At 36.2% G+C, this 17176-nt stretch overlaps 1 long non-coding RNA gene across 1 annotated transcript in view; it reads right to left on the reverse strand.

Moving 5' to 3' along the window:
* Positions 1-17176, reverse strand: part of LOC107973427 (uncharacterized) — a 585387-nt gene that overhangs the window by 187202 nt on the left and 381009 nt on the right. The window lies entirely within an intron of this gene.

Genomic DNA, 17176 nt, shown 5'->3' on the forward strand with positions numbered 1-17176 from the left:
ACCTTCTGCTTCTACACCATTCCCCTAGCACAATGCCTACTTAAACTACTACTAAGTCAGTATCTCCAAGTTCTGGCCACTTCACTGGAGTTCTTCCATAAGGAATATCAAAAAAGCTAATATTTGATTTTAGAAAAAAAAAAAAAGAAGTAAATCTGATGAACCTCTAGTGATATGTGATCACGATTTTAAAAAACAGAGTAGAACCTAATTTGGTCCTACTCTATCAAGAATTAAAAAAACATAATCTATAGATCAGATATTTAAAAAGGTAACAGGATAATATAAACAATTTTCTTGATAACTAAACTTTTGGATGAAATAAATCTTAGAAAATATAATTTATAAAACAAAACAAAAAAATGGAAAAACCTATATATTCCTTCAACTGTTAAAGACACTGATTTGATAATTCCAGGGAAGTGAAATTAGTGAAGCAGTTCACCTGCTTCTGAGTTATCGCTTACTAAATATATCATTCATTTCCCTGATTTTTTTCTGTTTTGTAAATAAGAAAGTTGAACTATATTATTGTTTTGCAAATAGAACTCTACACTAATCATTTTCACTAGCAAATTCTGCGAAACATGTAAGGAAGAAACAGCACTAATGCTATGTACACTTTTCCAAAACTATAAAAAGTGGGTACAGTCTTCAACTTTTTATGAGGACATCATAATCTTGATAACAAAACACAAAAAGAACAGTACAAGAAAAATCAAAGGTCCAGTTCACTTAGGAACATAAATGCAAACAAACTAAACAAAATAGTAACTATATTAAAACTATTTCAATAAGAAATATATCATAAATAAGATTTATTTCAGATATGAAATGTTGATTGGAAATTAGACAATCATTGTACTCTACCCTTTTAACAGAGTAAAGAAGAAGAATCATGTGCTTATCTCAATAGACAAAGAAAAAGTTTAATGAAATTTAACATCAATCTATGATTCAAAAAGAACATCCTGGTAAACTAAGAATGGAAGGGACATTTTGGTTAATGTCATACTTTCTCTGAGATCAGAAACAAGATACATATACACGATGGAATACTATGTAGCCATAAAAAAGAATGAGATCATGTTCTTTGCAGAGACATGGATGGATCTGGGGACCATTATCATTAGCAAACTAACACAGAAACAGAAAACCAAATACCACATGTATAGCTCGCTTATAAGCAGGAGCTAAATGATGAGAACACATGGACACATAGAGGGGAATAACACATACTGCAGCCTATTGGAGGGTGGAGGGTGAGAGGAGGGAGAGGATCAGGAAAAATAACTAATGGGTACTAGGTTTAATACCTGGGTGACGAAATAATCTGTACAACAAACCCCCATGACACAAGTTTACCTATGTAACAAACCTGCACATGTACCCCTGAACTCAAAAGTTGTTGTTTTTTTTAAATAAACAAGATACGGATATTTATTCTCACCACTTGAATTCAGTACTTTTTTAAAAAGCTAGGCTGGGCATGGTGACACACCCCTGTAATCCCAACACTTTGGGAGGCCAAGACAGGTGAACTGCTTGAGCTCAGGAGTTCAAGACCAGCATGGGCAACATGGCAAGACTCCATCTCTACCAAAAATACAAAAACATTAGCCGGGCATGGTGGTGTGCACCTGTGATTTCAGCTACTAGAGAGGCTGAGGTGGGAGAATCGCTTGAGCCTGGGGGAATGGAGGTTGCAGTGAGCTGAGATAGCACCACTGCACTCCAGCCTGGGTGACAGAGCAAGAACCTATCTCAAAAACACACACACAAAATAAATAAATAAATACATACATAAATAAAATAAAAAATAAAAAGCTAGACACTAATAAACACATGCACGTGCACATACACACATACCAAAAGTCAGGATAGTAGTTGCCTTCGGGGAGGTAGAAAGACATAAACTAAAAATCAGTGAGATTGGTCATGTTTACTTTACAACTATGTCTATTTAATGTAACAGCAGTCAAGATAGTTTAATGCCTATGATCATATCAACCAATACATTTTAATGCATTTACAAGATAATCAGATAGCAACCCAAGGAACTGAATTTCAGACAGAGGAGATAGAGACAAGAATGAAAAACGAAACAAAACAAAACAAACCTTAACTGACTGGCCGAATTCTAATCAGATGTAGGTGAATTCCGTGTGGCAGGTGCCCTGTGGCTAGCACTTTCACCAGTGGGATGCTTTCACGGATTTTTCATTTCCCTCTACCTGTTGGGAAGCCCACTGTGAGAGGGACCTTCTTAAGTCTTGCCATAAATGGTTACCTTTCTTGGTAACCATTTTCCATCAGGAAAATCACAAACCCAAGATAAAGAGCAACCTGACTCCACCAACCCTAGAAGTTCAGCCCCTTCCCAGTTTGCAGCTTCCTTTCTTTCTGGAGCCATGAGAAAGTTACTTGATCTCCATGGGCCTCAGTTTTCTCATCTTTAAAACAGGACTATCAATTGTTCCTAACTCAGAGGCTACTGTGAGGGCAACAATTAACATGTGTAAAGCATTTAGAATATCGCCTGGTATGTCATAAGTGCTCGGTAGGTGTTAGCTATTCTGATGATAATCATTAACACCTACGACAAAAATGGACTTACCCTTTGGTCCCTAAACAACAATTATATCAGATTATAATCAATATATTGGGTTATTTGTTCTTGTGTGGGAGGCCAAGTCAAATGTCAGGCAATCCAGGTGGAATCAAGCCAAGCACAGGCCGCTCCCTTCTCATTTCTTGCTTTCCCATCACGAAGGTCAAGCGTGAAGGCCTTACCTGCTGATTTTCCATCTACGCCCTCCCATGGGAGGTGAAGAGCTACCACAACAAAAGTTCTCTCTCCCTCTCTTTCCACCACTCACATGTTCTCATTTACACAGACATATACATTTCTGTAATATCTGCAGGCAAAATTTACAGACACAACCTGTTCAAGTATATCAAGAAAAGAAAATCTCCCCACACATTTGCCAAACCATTTTAGAGCCGCAGTTATGCCTTGGTCATCCATGGGATTTATTTTACCAATTTTGATTTAGAATCTCACTCTGAAGAGCTACATTTTTAAACTATGTTTTCTTATGGAAAACTGAGAAGTACCTCCATCTCTGCATTATAAGATGAACCCTAAAGGATATATTCAGATGCTAGATTTTTTCCGTCAAAACAAAGAGACTATCTACTCCAAAAGCATATTTGAGTACCAACCCCTTGTCAGGCAAAAAGTGTTTTCAAGCCAGGCGTGGTGGCTCACACCTGTAATCCCAGCACTTTGGGAGGCCGAGGCGGGTGGATCACGAGGTCAGGAGGTCGAGACCATCCTGGCTAACACGGTTGAAACCCTGTCTCTACTAAAAATACAAAAAAATTAGCCAGGTGTAGTTGGCAGGTGCCTGTACTCCCAGCTACTCGGGAGGCTGAGGCAAGAGAATGGCATGAACCCGGGAGGCGGAGCTTGCAGTGAGCTGAGATGGTGCCACTGCACTCCAGCCTGGGCGACAGAGCAAGATTCCATCTCAAAAAAAAAGAAAAAAAGTGTTTTCAGCTTATAAATAACAATAATTACACACAACAAAACTTCAGCTTGCCCCAAGTCTCAATCAGGACTGTGAAATGAGAAAACATAATAAGATATTATTCAGAATCCCTTTTTGACACTTGCATGATTCCACTTTTCAGATTTTCCCCCAAATTATTAAAGTATGAAAAATAAGCAGAAGAACCTGGGTACCAGTTCTTTGAGATTCTTACTAATTGTGAATCCTTGAGGATATGGACAGGAGTGATTGCCTGAGGAGCCCAGTGTGGTAGCCCCTTATACAGAAAAAAACGGGAAGCAGGTCACTTATGTTACACTAATGGCCACTGTGCTGCTGGTGTGGGTGGCATCAGGTGTCATCCTGGAGACTTTGGAGAAGAAGGAAGGGTTGAAGATGAATTTTTACTTGAAACTAGCATTCCAAAGTAAATGCCCAAATTTGGTGCAAACAGAGAAAAGTGGTAGAGTTACATTCGTCCAGGAGTTTCTCCAGGTACGTTGAATTGTTCACTAAGCTGGCAGTTGTTACCTACATGCTCACTAACCCCTTCAGTAAGTTTCAGAATAATTAAGCGGGGCAGAGCTGTCCTGTGGGCTCTTTGGTTCTAATATAACTTTGCAGGGAACATAAGTCAAGTTAGATATGATGATGTAGGAGAATGGATCCTAATTAAAACACAGTGGTAGTGTGCATGCCTCACTGGTATTCCTTGAAACTTCTTCAAGGTGAATGTGCCAACCCCAGGAAAAACAGAAAATAAAGCTCATTATCTCAGAAATGGGAAAAAGAATTTGCAAAAACAAAAAAGAGCTCCCTTTATCTTTCTTGCTTACACATTCTAGACAGACTCCCAGGGAATATTTACTTCCAAAATGCTTTCTTCTCTTTTTGTATCTTACTGTCACAGCATTCTGTTAATTCCTAGAACTATAAATACTTTTCCAGGTGGAAGGCTTTTACAAATTGATAATTATTCTAACACTGCTGACATTTTATAATGAAATTGCAGATAAAAGTATTCATATAAAAATAAATTGTATAAATGATAGAAAACATATAAATGTATAACATGTCTATGTACAGATATAATCTCTCTTGTACAGCACATGATAACTGACATATATCTTGAAGGCTACATTTGGCTCAGGCTGAAGACAAAATCCAGTCAGTAGAAAAGTGTCTTGGAGATACTGCCAAGCCTCATTTGGCGACAATAGTGATGTGTGACCGCACTTAATGAAATATCATATCTTTTCAATTAAAATTTTATATACTGGAGGTTTACTTAAATTATACCAAATAATTTTTGAGTCTAGAGCTCACTGAGGCATCAGAAAATGAACTGTGTGCTATATCGAAGCATTCATGTGAACACTTCATTATTTTTCATCATTAAAAAAACACTTTTCCCCCAAATAATAAATATTGAGAGAAATGAGTGTTCTGTAAAACAACATCTATTTTTATTTTAAATGATTTATCCATTTCTGAAGAGCCAAAAGAAATTTAAACTTCATCAAAAGTGTTATTCATGCTTTCCAAACCAGAATTAATAGCCTGTCATTTTACTTATGCCGTTCTTTCATTTCTTTGATTATGGAACAGCGGTTTTCTGATTTGTTTCTTCCAGTGTGGGCAGCTGATGGTATACAGTGGTTAGCTGATATTTGTCTGGAAGTCACCATCAGTGCATTGTGGGAAGTTTCAGTCTAGAATCCTTGTCAGTGGTTCTGTCTGAGAATCAGAAAAAGGGCAAAATATATTCAGAACCTTTTTTTTTGGTCACAATTATAAAAGCAGCAGACGTGTACATTTATGAAAGATTGATTAAATGCTTCAAGCAATGCTTTTAGATGGAATTGGTAGATGCCAGATTGTCATTATGAAACTATCCAGAAGAGGAAAAGCCATTTTTAGATGAAAAGAGTGCTTTCTATTTATTTTTATGTCAGTGCATGTGTACATATGACAAACTAATGGCCCTAGGAATTATCAAATTAGTAGATTTTGCATCTGCTGATTTCTCTATTTCTCAATCTCATAGTTAATTTATTTAACTGCCTCCTCATTAGGAGTTCTTAGCAAATAATATCACCATTTAGTTGGGCAGCTTTTTATGCTTTGTAAAATTCTTCAACATCTATGCTTTATTATTTTATCTTAAAAATGCCTTTGGTGCAATTGGGCTGATATTATTTTACCAACAAAGAACCTGAAACTCAGAGAGGGTACACGACCTACTTTCCGTGTATACTGCCGTTTTAAAAGCTAGAGTTAAATAGAATTTCCTCATTCCTAGTAGGATAATCTTTCCACTCTACCATATAGCCCCCACAAATGATATTTCTTCACGAATTGTGCAACTGATCCTGAAAACAAAAGTAAAGACAAGAACAGTTGTTCATTTTGCAGCCTTTCATACGGAAAATTTGGTGTGGCAACAGCTCCATATAATACAGTAACAATCAAATATATGGATTATTATAAGAAAAAGTGTCAAAAATAACTAACTGGTTGTTAGTAGGCAGTAGCCAGCTGATAGACTAATTGAGATCACATTCACAAACAGGCTTGAAGGAATTCAGGCTGGAAGGCCGCAAATGACCTTTCTCTTTGGCTTCATTATCTGGGACATTTATGAAACTAGCATTGTCCCTCACCCCCATTTCTCCTTTTACTTCCCCTACATGTCATCTGACTCCTTGTCTCCCCCAGCCATCTTCCAGCACCCATACTGATATGGTTTGGTTGTTTCCCCACCCAAATATCATCTTGAATTGTAGTTCCCACAATTCCCACATGTTGTGGGAGGGACCTGGTGGGAGGTGATTGAATCATGGGGGCAGGTCTACCCCATGCTGTTCTCATAATAGTGAATAAGTCTCACCAGATCTGATGGTTTTATAAGGGGAGGTTTCCCTGCACAAGCTCTCTTCTCTTGTCTGCTGCCATGTGAGACTTGCCTTTCACCTTCCACCATGATTGTGAGACTTCCCCAGCCACGTGGAACTATGAGTCCATTAAGCTTTTTTCTTTTGTAAATTGCCTATTCTCAGGTATGTCTTTATCAGTAGCATGAAAATGGACTAATACACATACTTATTAAGAACACTGAATAGGGGTAGAGGAAGTGCTTTCCTACTCAGTCATAGAATGTTTTCTCCTTACTAAGAAATAACAAATATCAGCAACAACTTAAATCAGTGCACTTTAATCACAGCAGTGCCTCTTTGACATATATGATCTCATTTGATCATGAGACCTTTGTGAAATAAGCCAAGATACAAGCCACCTTTGAGAGATAGAGACGACTGAGGTTCGGTGAGGGGAAAGGATCTCCTCAAGGTCCCACAGCTCAGGAGAGGCAGGTCAGGAATCATAATTCAAACATTTTGACTCTAAATTCAGCACTCTTTGAACCACATCTGTGAAAGCAGAGAACCCAGAAGCTTGCTTTGAACTTTTTTTGTTTTATTTTGTTTTGTTTTTGTTTTTTTACTTCTTCTGTCATCTTTAAAGAGGTGACTATAAGCTGATTGCCCCAGGGATATTACGTAAAGTGGTTCTAGCCTCTCTGGTGGAAACAGAGAGTAATGCTAGGACCCTTTAGACATTTTCTCATTTCTCAACAAAAATGTTGATAAGGCTTTTTCCATTAGGGAAATGCAAGCAACAGGACATATGAGGCAGGAAACAGATTTTGTACTGCCTGAAGCTTATACAACTTGGGCACCCCTTTTTTTAAGAAAAATAATACAAAATTATAAATACAAAATTAGGTATTAAAGCAAATGCTTAATTAGAATGATTCAAGAAATCTCAAATCAATTACAAATGTTAAAAAAATGTAAAATCCAGAAAACTAACATGTTATTATTTATTTACTAACCAACACATATCTAAAATACTACTTTTCTACATCGTTAGCTGAATAGCCTTTGATGGCCCCTTCATATGACAAGGATTTTGTCATATAATTTTCAATAAAGAAAGGAAAAAGATTATTCTGTCTTTTCTCTAGCATGCTTTCTTTCCTCCTCAAAAATTTGGAAGCCAAACTTCATAAGGCATGTTTGTATAACTTTTACGTATGTTTAATGTAACTCTGGCCTCCATCTCCATGTCAGGATGGTAAGCATAGTGTGTAGGAAGGTTATTATGGGAAGATATTCCTATACCAGGAGAGGTTAAATAGAGGTTACTCAGTGCTCCCTAGAGGTTGCAGTCGACAATACCAGCTAGGAAACACCTTTCCAGGTAACCATCTAACAAAAACTGGTAGTGCAGAAGACACACACAGTCATGCTGGAAAATGTCCATGCTATCAAACCATAAGAGAAGCAGTAGCTTCTAAGTTTTTGTCCTAGCCTGGAAAAGTGTGGCAGAGTTTTTTTCCCACAGGCACAGAGCAAAAAGTAGTCTGTTTCCAGAAGCCGTTCTGACTGATCCTCCTTTTCATTCATTCATTCAACACACACACACACACACACACACACACACACACACACACACACACACACAGGAGGCCAGTGTGGGGGAGTGACTTCCATGTGCCAGGCACTAAGCTAAGCACTGGAAAGGTAAGCAGTGTTCCATCTGTACCACCTTAGAGCTCACCTTTGACTGCTTAATAGAAAATGTATATTCTCCAGTGGATATAAGATTTGGGGGTAGAAAAAGTGAATTCCCCAGGAAACACTTTACAATTGTTTTCCCAGTGGTTTTATGGAATTCTTGAATTTTGACTCTAGGTTGAACTAGCTGGAGCACTACTCATGTCTGACCATCACAGGGATTAGTTCCATGTAGACACATTTCATGTGCTGACATTTGGTATCCTACATTCTATAATACAAATGAAGTCTCTGTAGCAATAATGGCAGTAGCAACATAACATTACAGGAGCAATTTAAGCCACAAAAGAAATATCTCCTCACAAGAACTCCCTGTGACAGGGCTGAGCAGAGTTATTCTATTTATTTATTTATTTATTTATTTATTTATTTATTTATTTATTTAGAGATGGAGTATTGCTCTGTTGCCCAGGCTGGAGTGCTGTGGCATGACCTTGGCTCACTGCAACCTCTGCCTCCTAGGTTCAAGCAATTTTCATGTCTCGGCCTCCTGAGTAACTGGGATTACAGGCATGCACCACCATGCCTGGCTAATTTTTGTATTTTTAGTAGAGACAGGGTTTTGCCATGTTGGCCAGGCTGGTCTCGAACTCCTCACCTCAGGTGAGCCACCCTCCTTGGCCTCCAAAAGTGCTGGGATTACAGGCGTGAGCCACTGCGCCCGACCTCCATTATTTTAAATTCATACCATAACAAAAAATTCTAGATGCCAGAAATCCCTTCAGAATGTAGACAATTGCCCACATGACACGTCACATTTTGGGGCACATTTTCATCACTACTCATTGTGTTTGTCACAAACACTTGATACTATAAACAAGACCTTCATTTTAAGAACTTCATATTCTGACACCTAATTGTCCCCCAAAAGCTATAATCCTTTGCCTGTGAAATCATCATTTATTCCTATGGAAATATGATTATGACTTCAGGTGAAGGAATAAACAGGAGAAACAGTTGAAACTTTTAAAAGCATCATTTTTCATGTAAAACTCTCTAGCAATAAAGTCAGAATTTAGAAAATAGCAAAGGCATGATGAGCTAGTGGAACTGTGACTAAATATACTGCTTGTAAAAATTTCTCAGCACCAGGTGCTTGAACGTACACAGCTTATTTAGGATGTCTGCAAGTGCTACCTCTGTGTGCCTTTTTTTTTTCAACTTTGATTTGGGGTTACTTTTAACATTGCACAGAATTTGTACCTTACTTAATTTTTAAATTTCACTCTTTCTGTAAATATTTTTAACTTTTCTCAACTAATTTTATCCAAACGGGTGAAATTTCTAAAGGACATATTTATGTCCGCAGCTTTCAGGATGAATTCTACAAATTGCCTTGTAGGTCACTGACTTTCTAACATTGTATATTTAAAATAGTGAAAAAAAAAAAGTGTTAGTTTAGAACTTTTAATAAACTAATAAAACTATTAGAACTAATAAAAATACACTTATTTACTGAGAGTGGTAGTTACACTGGATTAATTTCTTCAAACTGAATTCTTTTGCCCAAATTCCCTTGTTTACATTATTATTATACTCAATGATATGTTTCTCCTAAGTTCCTATTGTTGATCGTATTTTATTTTTTTAACTATTGATGTACTCAACTTCTTGATCCTTTCTCTTTTCTGGCATCACTGACATGTCTCTCTCCTGGCTCTCTTTCTGCATCTCTGATCACTCCTTCTTGGGTCTCTCTTTCAGGCTTCCACACATCATCCAGCACCTAAGTGAGGCAATTCCACAAGCCTCCAATATTGACCCTTTGCTTTTATTTCTCTGATTCATGCCTCTGTGTTTACCCCCAATCTGATGGCATTCAATGCCACCCCTTATCAAAGTCTCCAGATCAAATTCTTCCGACTTCACTTTCTAATCAGCCCATAAGATTTCTCTTGGTGGACATCCTCCTTGTGGATCACATCACATCACACTCAACAAGCAAGAAAAATGTTTTTCTGAACTTTAGACCCTTTCTTTAGCAGTTTTTGCTGCAAGTGACTTCAACATTCTTTTTATCTCAACCAGAAACCTTGAAGTTATTTTTAAATTTTCTCTATGCCTCATCCTCTGAATCCGGTGTGTCACTGTATCAAAACATTTCCATATTTAAAATGTCCTCTTTCTCTTCATTCCCACATCATTCTCATAACTGGAGACCTCATCACCATACAGGATAGAGCTCCCAGCTGACCTTGCTCTAATCTCCTTGCCTCAACATTACTCATTCTTCCAAACAAAAATGGACTGATGATCCCCAAACAGCCCATTAAGCATACTAGTCCCTGTTTCAAGAGTATTATATTCTCCATATTTTCCATGTCATACTTCTAAACTAATATCCTTCTCATCTTGTGTATCCAACTTGATTTCCAACTAATTCCCACAATATGGTTTATAATCCAAATGTGTTTTCTAGCAATCTCTCTATTAGTACCTTTGTTCATGCTGCTTCTCTATCCAGAATGGCATCATTATTGTCTCCACCTTTTCAAACGCTATTCCTCCTTCAAAGTCCAGCAAAGTTCCCTGCTTCTACAAAGTTCACACACTCCCATCTCTAATCTGTCATAGTGAAGTTCTCAGCCACTTGTGACAATACTAACAAATGACTGAGGCTGCCTGGATGCCTACTTTAGGCCAGGTCTCATGGAGTGGCTGTGCCCTAATGAATTCACCATCATTGTAGCTGTGATAACCACATTTGCACTTTCAGAAACTCAAATTCTTCTGAACACCCAGGTATCATCAGGCCCTAGGCAGCAGAAAAGAGAGAAAGAGAGAGAGAAAAAAAGAGTAGGCTGGATTAGTTCTAAGTCAAGCCTAACAACACACAGCCATATGAATTCAAGAAAGTTATTCAAACTTTCCTAAGTCTTCAGTTCCTCACGGTTAAAATTGAGGTGTTAATATCAACTTTCCCTAACATACTACACTGTTATGGAAATTAAATAAGATAATTTATGTAGAAAGAACACTATAAAGCATTATACAGACTTATTTCTAATTCATGATAACAAAATTCATGAGATACTTAGTTTTAAGCCATAAAGTTAATTTAATAATTTATAAAGAGGAATAAAGATTTCTGCTGACTGGAGAGATATGTGTGCTCTAGAGGTAAAACTTGGATAAAAGGATCTAAGGAACTGACTAAGTAATTATAAGGTTTTGGAAAAATAAGTCTTAGGGGACTTGAGTGGTCTTGAGTGATAGTTTGCAGTAATCCTTGATCTTTTAGGGAGGTAGTGGGTAGGTAGCAGATATAGGAGTCCTGGGCTCCTTTCTACTCCACGGTGGCATGAGAATTTGTGTTAGCTTTGAGAACAGAAGATGGTTATATTTTTTTTCTTTTTTTTTTATTATTATTATACTTTAAGTTTTAGGGTACATGTGCACATTGTGCAGGTTAGTTACGTATGTATACATGTGCCATGCTGGTGCGCTGCACCCACTAACTCGTCATCTAGCATTAGGTATATCTCCCAATGCTATCCCTCCCCCCTCCCCCCTCCCCACCACAGTCCCCAGAGTGTGATATTCCCCTTCCTGTGTCCATGTGATCCCATTGTTCAATTCCCACCTATGAGTGAGAATATGCGATGTTTGGTTTTTTGTTCTTGCGATAGTTTACTGAGAATGATGGTTTCCAATTTCATCCATGTCCCTACAAAGGACATGAACTCATCATTTTTTATGGCTGCATATCTGTGTATTCTCCATGCAGTTGGAGACAACTTATACTTTATCACTAACAATTAACCCATGAAGATAAAGTGGCTTATAATATTTTCAAGTCTCTCAGCATTATACTCTAAGAATGAATTGCTTCCTTTTATGCGTCACATTATAACTTTATTTGTAGAATGTGGAAACCAAGCTGCCTGAAATCATACACTAGCTCTGTCACTTACTAGTTGGTTATCTTGAGTAAGTTACTTCACATAGCTGTATACCTTAGTTTTCCAATCTGTAAAATGGAAATAATAATGTACTTAAATCATAGGTTGCATTGAGGATTAAGTGAGCTAATGAATGGAATATTTAAGTACTCAATAATTTCTTTGTTGCTTTAGCACGTATTTCATTATGCATTGTGTTGTAACAATTTACTTGCATATCTGTCTACTCTGCCAGACTGTAAGCATCTTCCAGACACATATTCTGTCTTACTCCTCTTTGTTAGCTTCTCAGCATCTTCCATAATGTTTTGCTCACTGAACGTGTGCAATATATTTAATGAATACATTCAGGGCTCTTTCCTGCAGGTGTTTTGCTTTCTCAACTAATATTGATTATGAAAGCTTTGTAAGTCCTCCTTGAAGGACAAAGTTATGTTTGATATTTTTCTTTTTTACATCTCCCAAATAACAGGCACTTAAATGTTGATGATTAATTGATTGTACACACAGCAGTTTCTAACATAATCATGAAACCTGAAAATGAAGTATGTTGGTTCATGATTTTTATCCCATATTCCCTTTTATATTCCCTTTTGCCATATGCCTTCAACGCCTATAGCATCAATCAGAGTAGCAGCGACTAGGACAGTGCCAATTATATGCAAAGCCAACTACAGAAGCATTGCAAATCTCATCACAGAAACAAGCACTTCTGAGATAATAAAATATTAATTGATACTTTACTACACTTTGGAAGAAACTAAATAGCACAAAAATTAATAACGACACACTGCAAAATGGCAGAAAACAAAAGCTATGAGAACAAGACCATTCATGCGCTATGGAAAAAAACTGCAAATCTGAAAGGATGTTACTCACTGATGCCTCATTTTCTTCAGAAACATAAAATGAATCCTTTCCTCCACCAACATAATGGGTAACTATCGATAGTATCACCCTGCAATATTGTCATAAGATTATTCTTTTTGCTAATTTTGCATAAACTTATTTTGATGCCGCCTTATTCTCTAAAAAACGATTTATATTCATATGTTGGATAATTCAATTAAATCTGAATTTTTAATCACCTACAATACAGTGCTATCTCTGACTATCCAGGAGAAATGATTTAATCTATTTTCCCTCTATTGTATTTTATAGCTATAAACTATATTGTTTTTTAAGAACTAATTTACATATCTGTTCCACAAAATACAGCACATCTTCAATTAGGTTATGAGCTAATACAGGTGGAAGTCCTGTGTTAATTTTCCCCTGTAAGGATGTAGGACCATGTCTGGCACATGGTAGGTACTTAATAAAAGGTTGTAAAATAACTTAATGAATGAATAAAGAAACAAATACATGTTCACCGAATGCCAAGGTTCTGGGAGCTTCAAATAAAATATAAGAATGAGTGTTTGTCTGTAGGGGTTTACAATAAAGTTGAAGACAAATTATACTCAATTCAAATATAACAATATAAGACATATGGCTTTGACTTCTAGTTACAACAGTACCTGATACTGAAGTTGTCCTACCGTAAACAAATATAAAATTGGACAAAGTCACAGAGATAAGGAAGCCCCATGTTTTTCTTAGTTCTATCCACAGAGACAATTTCCCAAAAATAGCACAGATAAATGAAGCCCAAGCAGGGCACAGTGGTCTGCTAAACTAAGGAGACAAATATAGGAGTTTGAGTTGCAGAGGCTGCAGAAATCTTCATGGGAGGAAACTAGAGACAACTGATGTCGATTGAGGTGGGTTTTTAAAATCTGTGTGGAAGTTCCCCATGAGTCCTCAGCCAAAGTTTGGATATGCATACACAGGGTGAGACCACATGAGGTTTATTAGCAAATGACTACCATGGGGTTAAGAGTAGGAGACTTTGGAATGTTGTAGCAGCCAGAGTAGACAGACATTGTTCACACCATCGCTATCCAAATAAAACACAAGAAAATCTACACCTTTGAATATTTCACTTAGAAGTGAAAACTATATTGCAGAGTAAAAGCTACTCTAGATCCACCATCACAATACCTAAAATGAACACTGACAAAATTCACAGAAAAGACAAAGTTTGCAATTTAAATTATACAATGTATAGAGGAGCTTTTAAAAATATGTTGAGTTTCCAATGATGCACGCTAATGAAACTAAAAATACACACATTCAGGTTGATCATCCTATAGAATAACTTCTTGTTAAAAAGGAACCATCATTCTTCAAAAAATTAATAGAATATAATTTCTCTTTAACGTATTATCTACTATACAGTAAACAGTAAACATTACTAAGCATGCAAAAAAATGAGAATTTTTTTATAAAAAGGAGATAAAGAATGGACAAGATAATTGAGCTGTTGGACTTAGCAAACATTCTCTCTATATATATAACTGGAGTCACAGAAAAAAAGGAGATTGGGACTAGGGCAGAAAAAATATCTGAAGGCAAAATAGTCAAAAATTTAACTAATTTTATGGCTAACAGTAATTTGATTATATAAGAAGAGAACCCCATGCAGAATCAATACAAAGAAAATCGCACCTAGATAGGTAAATGGTGAAAACCAAAAGTAAATGGAAAATCATAAAATATATCATATAAAATTCATATATGATTCATATATTTTGACATTCATATTTCATGTAAATTTTATATTCAACAAAATGTCTTTTTAAAACAAGTATGAAATAGACATTTTCAGATGAATTTAAAAAATGAAAGAAATTGTCAACAGCAGACATGCACTATAAGACACACTAAGGGTTGTTGTTCTAGCTGAAGCAAAGTGATAATAAATGGCAAATTGTATGTAGAGGAAAGAATTTAGTTGCTAAGGCAAAAACTATAAAATAGTAAAACTTAAAACTTTAAAGAAATATTTTTTAAAAAACTAATATAGGACAGCACAGAGAATTCTCATACACCTTCTACCTTATAAACACAGGTTCTCCTATTGTTTACATCTTGCATGAGTGTGGTACGTTGGTAATAAATAATATTATTTTTGGACAATTCTCAGCCATTAGTGTTTTAAATATTTCTTCTTCTCTTTTCTGTTTTTCTACTCTTTCTGGTATATCGATGACTGGTATGTAACACCTTTTGTATTGGTCCTACAGGTCCTGGATATTCTGTTCTGGTTTGGAGTGATCTTTTTGTTTGTTTTACTCTGTGCATTTCAGTTGATAAGTTTCTATTGCCATATCTTCAAGCTCACTGATTGTTTTCTGAGTCATGTCTAATCTAGTGATGAACCTATCCAAGGCATTCTTCATTTCTGTTACAGTGCTTTTTATTTCTTGCATTTCCTTTTGATTTTCTTCGTGGAGTTTTCATTGTTCCCATTGCTTATATCACACATCTATTCTGGAATATTGTCGACTCTTCCCACTAGAACCCTTAATGTATTCATCATAGTTATTTTAAATTTTCTATCTGATAATTATAAAATCTATGTCATACCTGAGTCTAGTTCTGATCCTTGTTTCATCTCCTTACTTAATTTTTTGTTGAAAGCTGAACATAATGTGTCAATTAGCAGAAACTGAGTTAACTAAGTTTTTAATGTGAGGTTTTTACATTACACCTGGCTAGGAGCTTAGTGGTATTTAATGTTTGCAGTGAATGTAGATGCAAGAGTCTTCAGTTTTGTCTAGTTTCTTTGTTCTTTTGTTTGCTTGTTTTTTACCTCCTGTTGTTTTGGGGTTTCTCTCAGACCTCCTTCTTAAATTGAATCTGTGTCTTGCAGTTCTGTCAGTTGTAATCTACTGCTATACTGGAGCCCCGTTGATGTGGTACAAACAGAAGCATTCTATAATCTTATGACTGAATCTCAGCTTTTTAGTGGGCCAGAGTCATTTACTAGCCATTTTTCTTTCTTCTATGTAAGAGAGAAAAGCTCGAGGAGGCTATAGTTGTCTAATTGTCCTTGCTTCACGTCAGATAAAATTCAGGTAAAGTGGTTTCCTTTGGGAGGCAGGCATTTTTATGGAGAATTTTCTAGGTGTATTTAAAACTGTCTAATTTTATCTTTTTCTTGCCCAAAAGAGAGGAGATTTTGTTCTCTAATATTTTCTGTGAGAACCTAGTGGGGCCTAGTTTTAAGAGGTTGGGGGGTCTCATCCTTTCATGGGTCTTACCTCTAGTAAAACCTTTGTCAACACTTGGTATTGTCAATTGTTTTAGTTTTAAAATTGTTATTATAGTGAGTGTAAAGTTTTATCTCATTGTGGTTTTAATCTGCATTTCTCTAATGATTAATGATGTGAAGGACATTTATTAATATTTTCTCCAAAACTAGGCCCCCAGAAATTCTAACCATCAAGTCAGTCTACACTCAGACTCCAGCAATTCCTCAAAATTACCATAGAAGTGTTACCACTTGTTTCTGTCTCCAAGAGTTTCTGCTTCACTCTAGCTGATCTCAACTGTGATTGCATTCAGGTCACTCATCTTTCCAGAGTGGTGGTTTGCTCTGTGACCTCAGTTATCTGATATCTAGAAGAAGTCATTAATTTTTACTTTGTTTGCCTTTTTTCTCATTGTGAGGACAGGAGAGTAATAACATCCATGCTCCTTACATGTCAGATCTTAAACCAGAAGTCATCAACTGGTTTTTGACAAGTTGCCAAAGTAATTCAATGAAGATACCTGTCATTTGAACAACTAGAATTCTTTATGAAAAATAAATGAATACCAAACAGTACCTCATACAAGAAAATTAAATTAATTGAAAATGAGTCATGAGGTGAAACATGAAAACTAAAAATTAAAAATATTTAGGAGAAACATAAAATCCTCATAATTTGAGGCAGGTAGAAAATTATTAGAAATGGCACCAAAAAACTCAAACTGTAAAAATATATTGAAAAATTGGACTCTATTAAAATAAAAAATATCTGGTCTTCAGAAGACACTATTTGATATTTTTAACACGGCGTAGACTATGAGATATATATTTGAGTATATATATATGTATATACATACACATACACATACAAAAAGAACTCATGTGGTTCAAAAACAAGAAAAATAGGGACTTGGCTAGAACAAGCACTTTATAAAATAAAATAGA

The sequence above is a fragment of the Pan troglodytes genome, chromosome 12, assembly GCF_028858775.2.
Source record: "Pan troglodytes isolate AG18354 chromosome 12, NHGRI_mPanTro3-v2.0_pri, whole genome shotgun sequence".
Lineage (NCBI taxonomy): Eukaryota > Metazoa > Chordata > Mammalia > Primates > Hominidae > Pan > Pan troglodytes.